The 10799-nt window shown below is 45.4% G+C and overlaps 1 long non-coding RNA gene across 1 annotated transcript; it reads right to left on the bottom strand.

Annotated features, from left to right (window-relative positions):
* On the bottom strand, window positions 4052-10549 carry LOC110259401. Its single transcript, XR_002341739.1, has 3 exons — window positions 5771-10549; window positions 5603-5670; window positions 4052-4380 (listed from the first exon to the last, which is right to left on the bottom strand). It is a non-coding gene; the product is annotated as an uncharacterized LOC110259401 (long non-coding RNA).

The following is a 10799-nucleotide window of genomic DNA, read 5'->3' as shown; positions in this document are numbered from 1 at the left end:
TGGAGCAAGGATTGGAACTCTGGGCATTCTGGCCCCAGGGCCGGTACTTTTTCTGTTTCTCTAAGACAGGTCACACAGCTGGCTGCCTGTCTCAGTTCTTTTCCCAGTATGAAGTGTCTAGGGAAAGAGGAGGAAATTCAAGGATACGTCAGCTTCCTTGCTTTACAGCTGGCACAGAAAGGAAGGGGAACAAAAGGCCCAAGCCCTGGGTCCTTGGCTGCAGCGAGGGGTCAGGACACCTGTCCAGTACTTGATCCTCAGAAGGAACTCAGCTGGGGCCCTCGTTAGCTGGGTGTGTCCTTGGCAAACGCACTATGACACCATGGTTTGCAAGCGCTTTGTGCCTCACTTTGGCCTTATCAAAATCTCTGGTGATAACCACACACACACACACACCCCATCCATTTTCCCTCAGCATTTCTACTCTCAGCAATTTAACCCAGAGTCACTTGTAAATGTGCTAAAGAATGAAAGTCCAAGTTACTCCTTGCAGCATTTTCTAACAGTGGAAAATAAGGAGCAACTCAAATTTTCCTCAGTAGGGCACTAATTCCAAAAATGATAGGACATCCATGTAATAGAATACAACTATAAAACAGATCGAGGAAGCTCCCTATAAAATGATATCCAACATCTTTAGGATGGAGAGTTATTGAAAAAAAATGATTCAACCGTGTTTTTCATCTGCTAAATTTTGTGTGAAACTAGAAAGAAGAAAAGAATCTCTTATTTCCTCTTCGGATATAAGGGGCCCTGGAAGAATGTGTAAGAAACTAATACCAGCAGGTACCTGTGGGTCTGGGAAGGAATAATTTTGCAGGGGTGGGACCAGGCTGGTTAGGGGGAGTTTTACCCTTTTTGGGTTTTCCTGCATGGAAATGTAACAGTAATCAAGAAATAAGTCAAAAGAGAAAAATGGCATGTGGCATGTTAAAAGATGCACTCTCTACAGCAGGGCTGTGCCCTTTTCACTAATAAAGAGAAATACCAGATAGAAACACCAGGCAGATGGCCAGGGTCCAAAGGCTGACTTCCCCACTTCCTAACAGGGTTAGGTTTGCTGCATCTCCATTTTCTCTCTTAAAATTAAAAAGGGAATTGAAAAAGACACATGCACCTATATGTTCATTGCAGCACTATTCACAATAGCCAAGACAGGGAAACAACCTAAATGTCCATCAACAGATGATTCGATTAAGAAGATGTGGTATATTTACACAATGGAATACTAATCAGCCATAAAGAAGAACAAAATAATGCCATTTGCAGTAACATGGATGGAACTAGAGACTCTCATACTAAGTGAAGTAAGTCAGAAAGAGAGAGACAAATATCATATGATAATCACTTATATCTGGAATCTAATATACGGCACAAATGAATCTTTCCACAGAAAAGAAAATCATGGACTTGGAGAACAGACTTGTGGTCTGTTCCGCCAAGGGGGGAGGGGGAGGAAGTGGGATGGACTGGGAATTTGGGGTTAAAAGATGCAAACTATTGCCTTTGGAATGGATAAGAAATGAGATCCTGTTGTATAGCACTGGGAACTGTATCTAGTCACTTATGATGGAGCATGATAATGTGGGCAAAAAGAATGTATGTATGTATATGTGACCAGGTCACCTTGCTGTGCGGTAGAAAATTGACAATACACTGTAAACAAGCTATAACAGAAAAAATAAAAATCATTATAAAATTTTAAAAAACAATTAAAAGGGAGGCAAAATCACTGTGTTGAGTGTTGACCAGAATAACGTGTAAAAATGCAGTTATCTCCAAAATGGTCCCAATGCACAGTGGTTGTCAACCAGTCTAATGCAGTGAATGAGGGCCTGGCCCTTGCTGAATGTCATGATCCCATGCCCCCGAGAGCCCTTTTTCCTCCTCTCTCGACTCTGAATCTCATCTTCTCTAAGAAGTCTCACAAGAATGGACCTGAGACACGTAGGAGTGCTTCCCCTGTCCTTCCCATGCTAGCCATGCCTTACCATCTCACCTCTGGTGGAAACCGTTTTTGCTTTGACCCATGAATGATCCTGGCAGTGAAGCAAATCAATACCATACTAAGTCCTAAGAGGCCAGGTTTTTAATCTAACACCAGTGTCTCGAACTTATCTACTGGAAATGATGTTGGTGGCAATGGCACATCTTCCAGGAGAAAACGCCAGAGGCGGACAATTAATGAAATAGAGGTTACATATCTGAACATTGCTGCGCAGGCCTCAGCTTTCCTGATGGTGAGATGGTCAATGGATAAAGAGCCTCTTTCCGATTGCATCTGGATTTAGAGAGCTGAAATTCCCAGGCTCAGTGGCCCATTGTGTCTGTCACTTCCAGCACTCACTGCCACCATAGGGCACAGCTCTTATGGGGGCTAGGCTCCAGCAGCACTTTCCCCACCTCCCATCCCTAGCTCTCTGCAATGGCTTTTCTCTTCAATAACGATACATTCCAGGAAGGAATACTGCCTGCCTTTCAACACAGATGATTTGGCTTAGCAGTTAAGCTGACTCAAAATTCTCTGTCCACCGTCCTAAATCTAGATAATTCCTTTCTCTCCCCTGCAGTACAAGAAGGGTCACCACCTTCTGGCAGCTAGAGCTTCTTTCCTTTCCTTTCCCTTTTTCCTTGCCCTTTCCCTCTTCCCTCCCAGTGCCAAGAGGCGCTCCTTGATGATCTGAACAGAACAATACATCAGGTCTGCTTACTCCCACAAACAGAACCCCAGCTTCAAACCTACCCCCTTTTCTTTTAAGAAATGAGCAGGAACTGGACCATTTCTCCTTTCTTGCTGCCGCTGCCTGGGCTCTTTCTCTGGCCACTTCCCTCCTTTCCTATTACATTCAAACCTAAGACCCCTGATACTCCACTGGTTCATCACTTAAACGATGGGGATCATGCTTGCTCACCTGCAAGTCCTGATAACTCTGGTACTGGCCTTTTCGAGGTCCACTCATTAAGTGAAAAAGAGTTTAAAAGATATTTGATGGTGGAATTACTTATTTTTCAAATACAATGATAAATGTGCAGGTCACTCAATGCTAAATGATGAAGTCTTGTCCAATTCATGCACCAGATGGAAACCAAAATTTGACCAATTTCGACACATCATTGCTAACAACTGACTGAGTATGAAGTGCCAAGCATTCTTGAAAGTCCTGGTATCAGGTCAAGTTCCCCAGCGGAGCCTGAGATGGGGATGCCTGGGCCAGTCAGGGAGAACTGTTATTGAGGAGAAACCAGTAAAGGAGTAAAAGAAGCCAAACAGGCAACATATGCTTCCTAGAGACGTCTAGCCTCAGCCTGTTTCCATGGGAGCTCTAGACGGCAAGTTGTGCCCCAGGGTTGATCCCTTCCAGAAGCCATGGTGTGGGATCTTCTATCCCTGAACCAGAGGGTCATTGGCTCTGGGCCACACCCACTGGGCTAGGGTGGGGAGAGCACATAGCAAGCGTGGCCAGCAAGACAGATTCCATCAGCCAAGGTTAAGCGTCACAAGGAGGGTGTGAGTGTGAGCAGCCCAGACCTGCACAGGTGGGATGGGTTCGGGTGCTGCAGGAAGGGTCTGGGTGGAGCAGGAATGGCATCAGGTACCATTTTACAGATAGTAAATGATTTAATCTCCCCTCCATTAGAGAGAGGTCACTATTACTACCATCTCTACAAAGGAGGAACCTAAGAAACAGAGAGCAGTAAATGGATGATTTAACCAAGACAGTATAGTATAGCACAGGAAAATCTACTCAATAGTTTGCGATAACCTATATAGGAAAAAAACAATGGGTGCATTTCTATGCATGACTGACTCACTTTACACCTGAAAGTAATACAACCCTGTAAGTCAACTATACCCAATGCAACTTTAAAAAATTAAAAAAAATAAACCAAAACAGTCTGCCTCAAATACCTGTGCCTCCCCCTCCATTTGGACCCACTCTCTACATGGGAAGAAGCAGGATCAATGGGCAAATTCTCTTCCTTCCAGACTCACTAATTCTTAGACGAGCATCTCATCCACTCAGGCAAAGTGACTAAGGCATTTCACAGAGAGATAGCATTTTTATTGCTGTGACCTAAAGATCAACTAAGATCAGAAAATAGAAGACATGTTAGCAAGGCTATTGCACTGAAAACAAACATCTCGTGATGTCTCTCCTGTGCCCCATTTCTAACTTTAAAGCACAGCTTGTCATACTTCGCTAACTCTACATTTTTCCTAATTTTCATCAATATTTCTAAAGGCCAAAACACAAATTAAAGACAATAGGAGACAAACTCCTATACGTGTTGTAACAGTTTTACAAATTTGTCACTGAGGAGAAGTTGGGATCCCACTTGTTTTATGATCATGTTCAGCCATTTTCCTTCTCCTGACATCTGCAATTAAACAAGAAAGATGAGACAGAGTTACAATTTCCAGCACTCTAGTTGTGTAAATAGTATGAAACAGAACTTGATGTTCAAGAAAGTGTTTTGAGAACAGAGATTAATGTATTTCCATGAAGGGTGCAGAGCAGAGCTCTGTCGCTCAAACTAATGACATGCTCCTAAAGAAGTATTAGCATGTGGATCAAGGCCAAGGCCAAGGGGCTCCTCCCTCCCGGCAACAAAAGGGGCAAACGCTTTTGATAATATCATTTCACCAAACATCTCCTGGTTCATCTCATCATGCTGTGATGCTATCTGAAAATAATGCAGACTCTAAGAAACAGACATTTCATCTATTTCGCCTGCTTAGTTAGAAAGCTATTCATTCCCTCCCCCAAAAATTCTTACAAAAAAAAAAAAAAAAAAGAATTTTAAAAAGAAAACCCTACAGCTTCTGAGTGCAGATGGCTTGGTACATTGTCTAGATCTTGAAGAATAATGCTAAACAGACAATCTCTTGGGGAACTCCAGCCCATGTGTTTCCTGCAGTGTCTTGGCTGAGCTCAGCAAAGCCTAGGATTTCACTAGGTGTTAGGTAGTAAGATCTACTGTGACAGTGTGGACTTCCCCTCAGGGGACCTATTAGTAGGTCAACATACCTAGCAAACCTTCCTAAAAATGGTCCCAGCGGGGCCAAGGTTAACCTGGAGTCTATGTGGCAAGGAGGGACCAGGTGAAATAAATCAGCAGAGAGCTCCCGTGGGGCTGTGAGTTGAGATAAGCAAAAGGTAGGAAGGGAAGGAGAGAAATGAGACCTCTGTTCTGACTCTCGGAGGGGATGGAGGAAGCTGGCTAATTAAATTTGGGAGCCCAGGTGAGGGAAAAGGACTGAGCTTTGGCCAACCCAGGGAGGAAATAAATTTTTCGGAAAATTGGAATACCGAAACTCTTATTTAACCTTTGGTCCTTTGTGAATGCTTGAAAGTGGAGAGGTCAGTCTGGGGAAAAAGCAGATACCGCTTTATTTGAGATTCCCAGGGCTATGTTGATGCCGCCATGCTGTTTGTTTTAGTAAAAAGAGAGTCTTGATTGGAGCCCATCCAGGGCAGTCTCATTGCCAGAACACCCAGAGGACCTTGTTATAAAGTGGTCCTTCGGCTCCAGGGCTTTCTCTCTCAGCCCCTTATCTCCTCCCAGACCCTGCGGCATCAATCATCTCCTCTTTTCTTACCTCTTTAATCTTCCCCTTTCCACTGGCTCCTTCCACTTGGCTTCCACACTCACTCTGGTCCCCAGATCCTAAAACAGGAAAACCCACGCATGAACTTGTTTCCCTCTCAAATTACCGTCCCATTTTCTTCCTGTCACCACTCAACATCCACTTCCTCTCCTTCCTCACCTGTTTTTCCTCGACTCTCTGCAGCCTGGATCCTGCCCCACCTTGAAAAGTGCACACAACACCTCCAATGAGCTCTCCCTCTCAGCTTCTCCAGCAGTTCACACTATGAACCACTCTCTCCCTAAAATCTTGTCTTGTGGTGATTCCACTGACAGCATTCAACTACCTCCCCAGAGCCTCCCAGACCACAGTCTCTGAGTCGTTCTTGCTAGCTCTTCTTCCACCAATCACTTAACGGAGACATTTGCTAAGGTTCTGGGTCCATCCTTCCCCTTGATAAAGTCATTTACTCTCCCAGTTGCCCCCATCTTCTACATGTGATGCACTCAGATATAAATGCTCAGACCCAGCCTCTTGACTGAAAGCAGGCTTGTGTTGCAAACTACTAGATAACATCAAATGCAATAGGTACAAACCAAAGTCATTATCTTCCTTGTTTGATCTTGCTTCTTCCTCAAGCTCCTAAGTCTTCTGCTGGATTTGGTACACAGGCTCCATTCCTTAGGAGCATCTTTGACTTATTTCTCTCTCTCATCAACCACATGCAATCTAATTTTATGATCCTGATATTCCCTCCACTTTGTCTTTCATGGTCAGATTTAGGCTTCCTGTCACCACTAAACACCCACTGGCCTAGTTTAGGCTTCCAGATGAGCCCCTATCACTCAGAATTTAAATAGTCAACCCTCCAACTAGTTTTCTCATTTCTCACCACCTCCTCTAATCTGTCTCTCACTCAGAGCTAAAGCATCTGGTCAGCAATTGATAACATTATTCTCATCCTCAAAAACTTTTGGCAGCCTCCCGCTGTTTACAGAGTAAGTCTAAGGATGCTCAGCCCAAACACCAGGGTCTTCCAGAAACCAATGTCTAACATTTTCCTCTATCACCCTTCCTTCTCCAAACCCGGGTATTTTGCAGCTTGCTGAATGTACTCTGCATTGTCCCTGACTCTTTAGTATTTTTTATTCCAAGGAAACACTTGCTCTATTTGCAGCTTCCTGAAGGCCTATCCCAACTTCTAGACTTTACTTAAATACTACTTCCTCCATGAACACCTCAGAGAGCACCTCCCCCCTCAAAAAAATACATATTATTCGTTCTCCACTGTAGAAAACCCTGTAACATTCGATTCCTATTATAACAGTGCTCCTCAAAGGACTGCCATTTCCCCTGGGACTTTGTTAAATATATAAGTTCATGGGCCTGATCCTTGACCTATAAAATTAGAATCAGTGGGGATGGAGTCCAGGATTTGCATTTTAACAAGCTTGCCACCTAAGTGTGAGACAGGCTAGGTCAAGTACAACTGTGTTAGAACCCATGTCCTAGTGCCAACATTGTGTGTTTGACCCTGTCTCCCAACATAGACTACAACCTTCCTGAGGGCAGGGCTTATCATCATGCTTGGCCCATCTTGTAAACACAGGATTTTAATGCAAGATTTTTGAGTAGCCACTGGCTGTATCTTGGTGTGGCCTGGTGTACTGCTCAAGGACTGGGATTCTGAGAAGAATTTTGTGGCACATCTGTAAAGGGATCAATCGTCCAGTTGCAACTTAGTTTATTTGTCTGTCTCTGTGGAATTTGAGATAAGTGGTGGGAAAAGAGGAAGATGTGTTATTACAAATGTTCCGAAAGTGTTTCTTGCCCAATCATTGACTTCACATTGGCTTCCTACTGAGTGTTGAGGAAGAAAGTGAGCTGTGGGACACTTATCTACTAGGCACTATGCTATTGTACTTAATCCTCACAACCTATATCATGCTGACTACGATTATCTCCATTTGAATGACGAGCAAATGAAGGCTCAGGGAGGCCAGGATCATACAACTGGAAGGAGCTCAGCTATGGGTCCTGAGGCTCCAGGTTCCATTCTGATCCACCACAATAAACCCCTCTGTGGCTTTGTGCCTACTCACTAGGACTGGGCTTTTCTTGGAAGCCACAGGATTCTCTGCTGGGTCTTCTGAAATCATTCAACCTCCCAATCCAGTTGTGAAACCATGTTTTACTCCATCTCTAGGTGTCCTGGCTTTGCTTCCACTCTTCTCAAAACCTCAAACTCCAGGGTTACAAAAATAGCATTTTTCTTGCCGGTTTTTGCTAGGCTCAAGGTCAAGGCAATTACCACCCAGAAAGAGCCTCCCTCCTGTCTTCAGACACCAAGGAAAGGAGATGCTCTTGAGACCCATTCAAAGCTGCCCAGGAGTGCTCTGAGTCATGGAGCCGTCTGAGATGGAGTAGGCAGCAGGGCCACTGGTTTTTATGGCAATGTACTTGATACTCAGCATATTGTTAATTAACTTTTGAGGCCCTGGAAATCTCCAGTTCTAGCATGGGGATAGTTACTCCCAATTATCCCCCGAATAGAAGGAGATTGATTTTGGACAAACACTGTGGCCTGGAAGGCTCTGCCTGCTAAAGCATACGCCCCAAACACCCAGGGCACAGCCCTGTCTAGAGCCCTGGGTCTGGTTTAATAGCCTTGGACTTCAGAGCTGAATAAAAAGAAAGGTCAGATTCATAGTCCCTTAGTGGGTTTTTCTCAGGCACAGGTTTACTAGGAGATGGACATGTATTTGGAGCTTGGTGCTTGGCAAGCTGGCCTGGACCCTACACTGAGTTCCCAGGTTACTTTTTAGTGTGGGGGAATGTTGAGCATGGGGGATGACTTGACTGTGGCACCTACTTCCATTCAGCATCTAGAAAATACAGCTCAACTACCTGCTTCACAAGCCAGCCTGTGAGCACAATAAAAGTTTAAAGTGTTTAAACAAAGTTAACCCAATACATCAACTGCCTCCATTCTTCCTTCACTCAACAACCATTCCTCTAGCACCTACACTTACATTGGGTTTGGTAAATCAGCTGGGGCTGAGTTCCGAAGACAGCATACCCCCTTCCCTTAAAGAAGCCCCAACGTAACAGAGTAGCTGTATTAAGGTAGCTAGCAACTCCCTAGTCTCTTGGGGTCACCCCCTGCAGGCACCCCCTTGACTCTCAATCCCTGGAAGAAGTAGGAAGGAAAACTCTTTGCAGGCTGGGGCTCAAGTTCTTTTGCTCCATCCCACCCCCACCCCGACACAAGGAGGCTCAGACACAGACTCCAGCACCTGGCCCTCCCTGAGGTCTTCCCATGTCCTTTTCAGTCAACCACAACTTCATCCAGCTGCTCAGCTCCCCCTAAAGCACCCCCTCAGCCTCACCCCTGCTGGCACCTCTGCTCTTGCTCCATAAGAACCCCTCCCCCACCCCTATTCTTTCTAGATGGCTGCAGAGCAAAATAATTCCTCAACAAATGCAGTTGTACACCCCAGATCCCACAAGTCGCCACAAGTTAGTGACTACAAAGTTCAAAAGTGATTGGGGTCAGCTGTATTCTTATTCTGAAACTCTTCCCCCTAGAAGTACTTTAAGAACCCGGGGAAACCAAAGAATCCCTTCTACCTCCCCCTTACATTGTCATCTCGCTTTGGTGGGAAAATGAGAATGAGGGACACAGAGAAGAAATGGGGGTGGGCCACCAGGTTGGGGGGAACCGTGGACCTCAGATAAAAGGCGGCCCCTAGCAAATCCCCTGAGAACATGCTTTTCCCGCTGTTTATGACGACTTTCTGCCTAAGGAGACGAGTGAATGCCACAGGGAAGGGGATTTGGGACCCAGGGTAGAAAGGGACCCAAAGAGGAGCATGTGCTGAGAGCGCCCCTGCTGGCTTCCTCCAGCATCGCAAGCCTCGTGTGCCTATTGTGAGGCCTACCTCCCTGTGGACACAACCTGTAGCGCTGTTTTTGTTCCCTTCCAAGGTAGGTGTGCAGTTTCAGGCTGAAGAGGGGACCAGTGGACCCCATATGTTAAGAGTCCATTAGGTAACTAGCTATGCACAGGAGCAGAGAGCTAAGCTGTCAGCTTTCCCAAATAGGCAAGCTTGGTCTTTACACCGGGAAGGAAAAGCCCTTAGAAAGAACTGAGGTGACCTGGGAGGTGGTAAGAGGAAGAACTGGATGCCAACAGCTGTGAGGCCCAAGGAGCAAATACGATCTTAATAGAAACAAGAGGGATTACCGCTCAACAATGAGAGGCAGGGAAAGCAAGACTGGAGTGAAAATTCCCACATTCGGCTGCTTTTCTACCCCAGAATAGAGTGGCTGGATATGTGGGGACATTTTTGCTATCTGCCCTCACCTTTAAGCTAGCAGTAAATTGCCCAAAGTTTGGTAAGATTTTTTTTCTTTTACTTCAAATCAATATAGCAGAACTCCTTTCAAGTATCAAGGTATTACAGAAAAAGAGGACATCCCGTTATTTCCTCGCCTCCCTGTAATATGACATCATCCAGTCCATTGGGCTGATTTTCTGTTTGATCTTCCCTCCCCAGATGCATCTCCCCTGAGGCCCCAAGCTGGGGCCCAGGGCTCGACCCCTATATGTTGCATCACTGCAACCGTGTTGCCTCTGGTTTCCAGTCGGTGGGTCAGTAGCAGGCACCAGCAGGAGACTGGAGGCCAGAAGAGGAGAGATCAAAGGCTCTCTTCCTCTGCCTCTATTTCCTTCAGCAGCATCATTCTGCTATTGTCTACATGCTTCTCAAACTAGAGCTCCTATTGGGCAGCCCCTCTTCTTGGGCTCCAACCCTCAGCACAGTTGGGAAATGTAGTTCCTAAGACCTGGAGGATAATGGTTTCCTGGGTGCCTCTACTTTCCTTACTGGTTCCTTGCATTCTGCACAGGCCTCTGTAAATTTGTAAATTGTCCCTACCCTCAGCTTTCTACAAAATCTCAGCTGGATATGCCCCCTACCCCCCACCTCCTGGTTCTTGCCAGGATCCTGTCTGACATTCATTTATTCTGTGCAGATGCCTTGCTTCAACAACAGTGCCATCCAATGGTTAATCCAGTTTTTTAGTAGGTGTTTGCTAGGGGTTTTGAAAGCTTGCATTTGTAAACCAGGCAACTCTGACTAGATCTCAAATGTGGTATTGGCTACTGAGAGAAAAGGCTAGAAAATATAATGGGAAGGGAGCCAAA

The sequence above is a fragment of the Sus scrofa genome, chromosome 2 (assembly GCF_000003025.6).
Source record: "Sus scrofa isolate TJ Tabasco breed Duroc chromosome 2, Sscrofa11.1, whole genome shotgun sequence".
Lineage (NCBI taxonomy): Eukaryota > Metazoa > Chordata > Mammalia > Artiodactyla > Suidae > Sus > Sus scrofa.
Note: the sequence above shows the minus strand (reverse complement) of the source record. Positions and strands in the feature narration are given on the sequence as shown.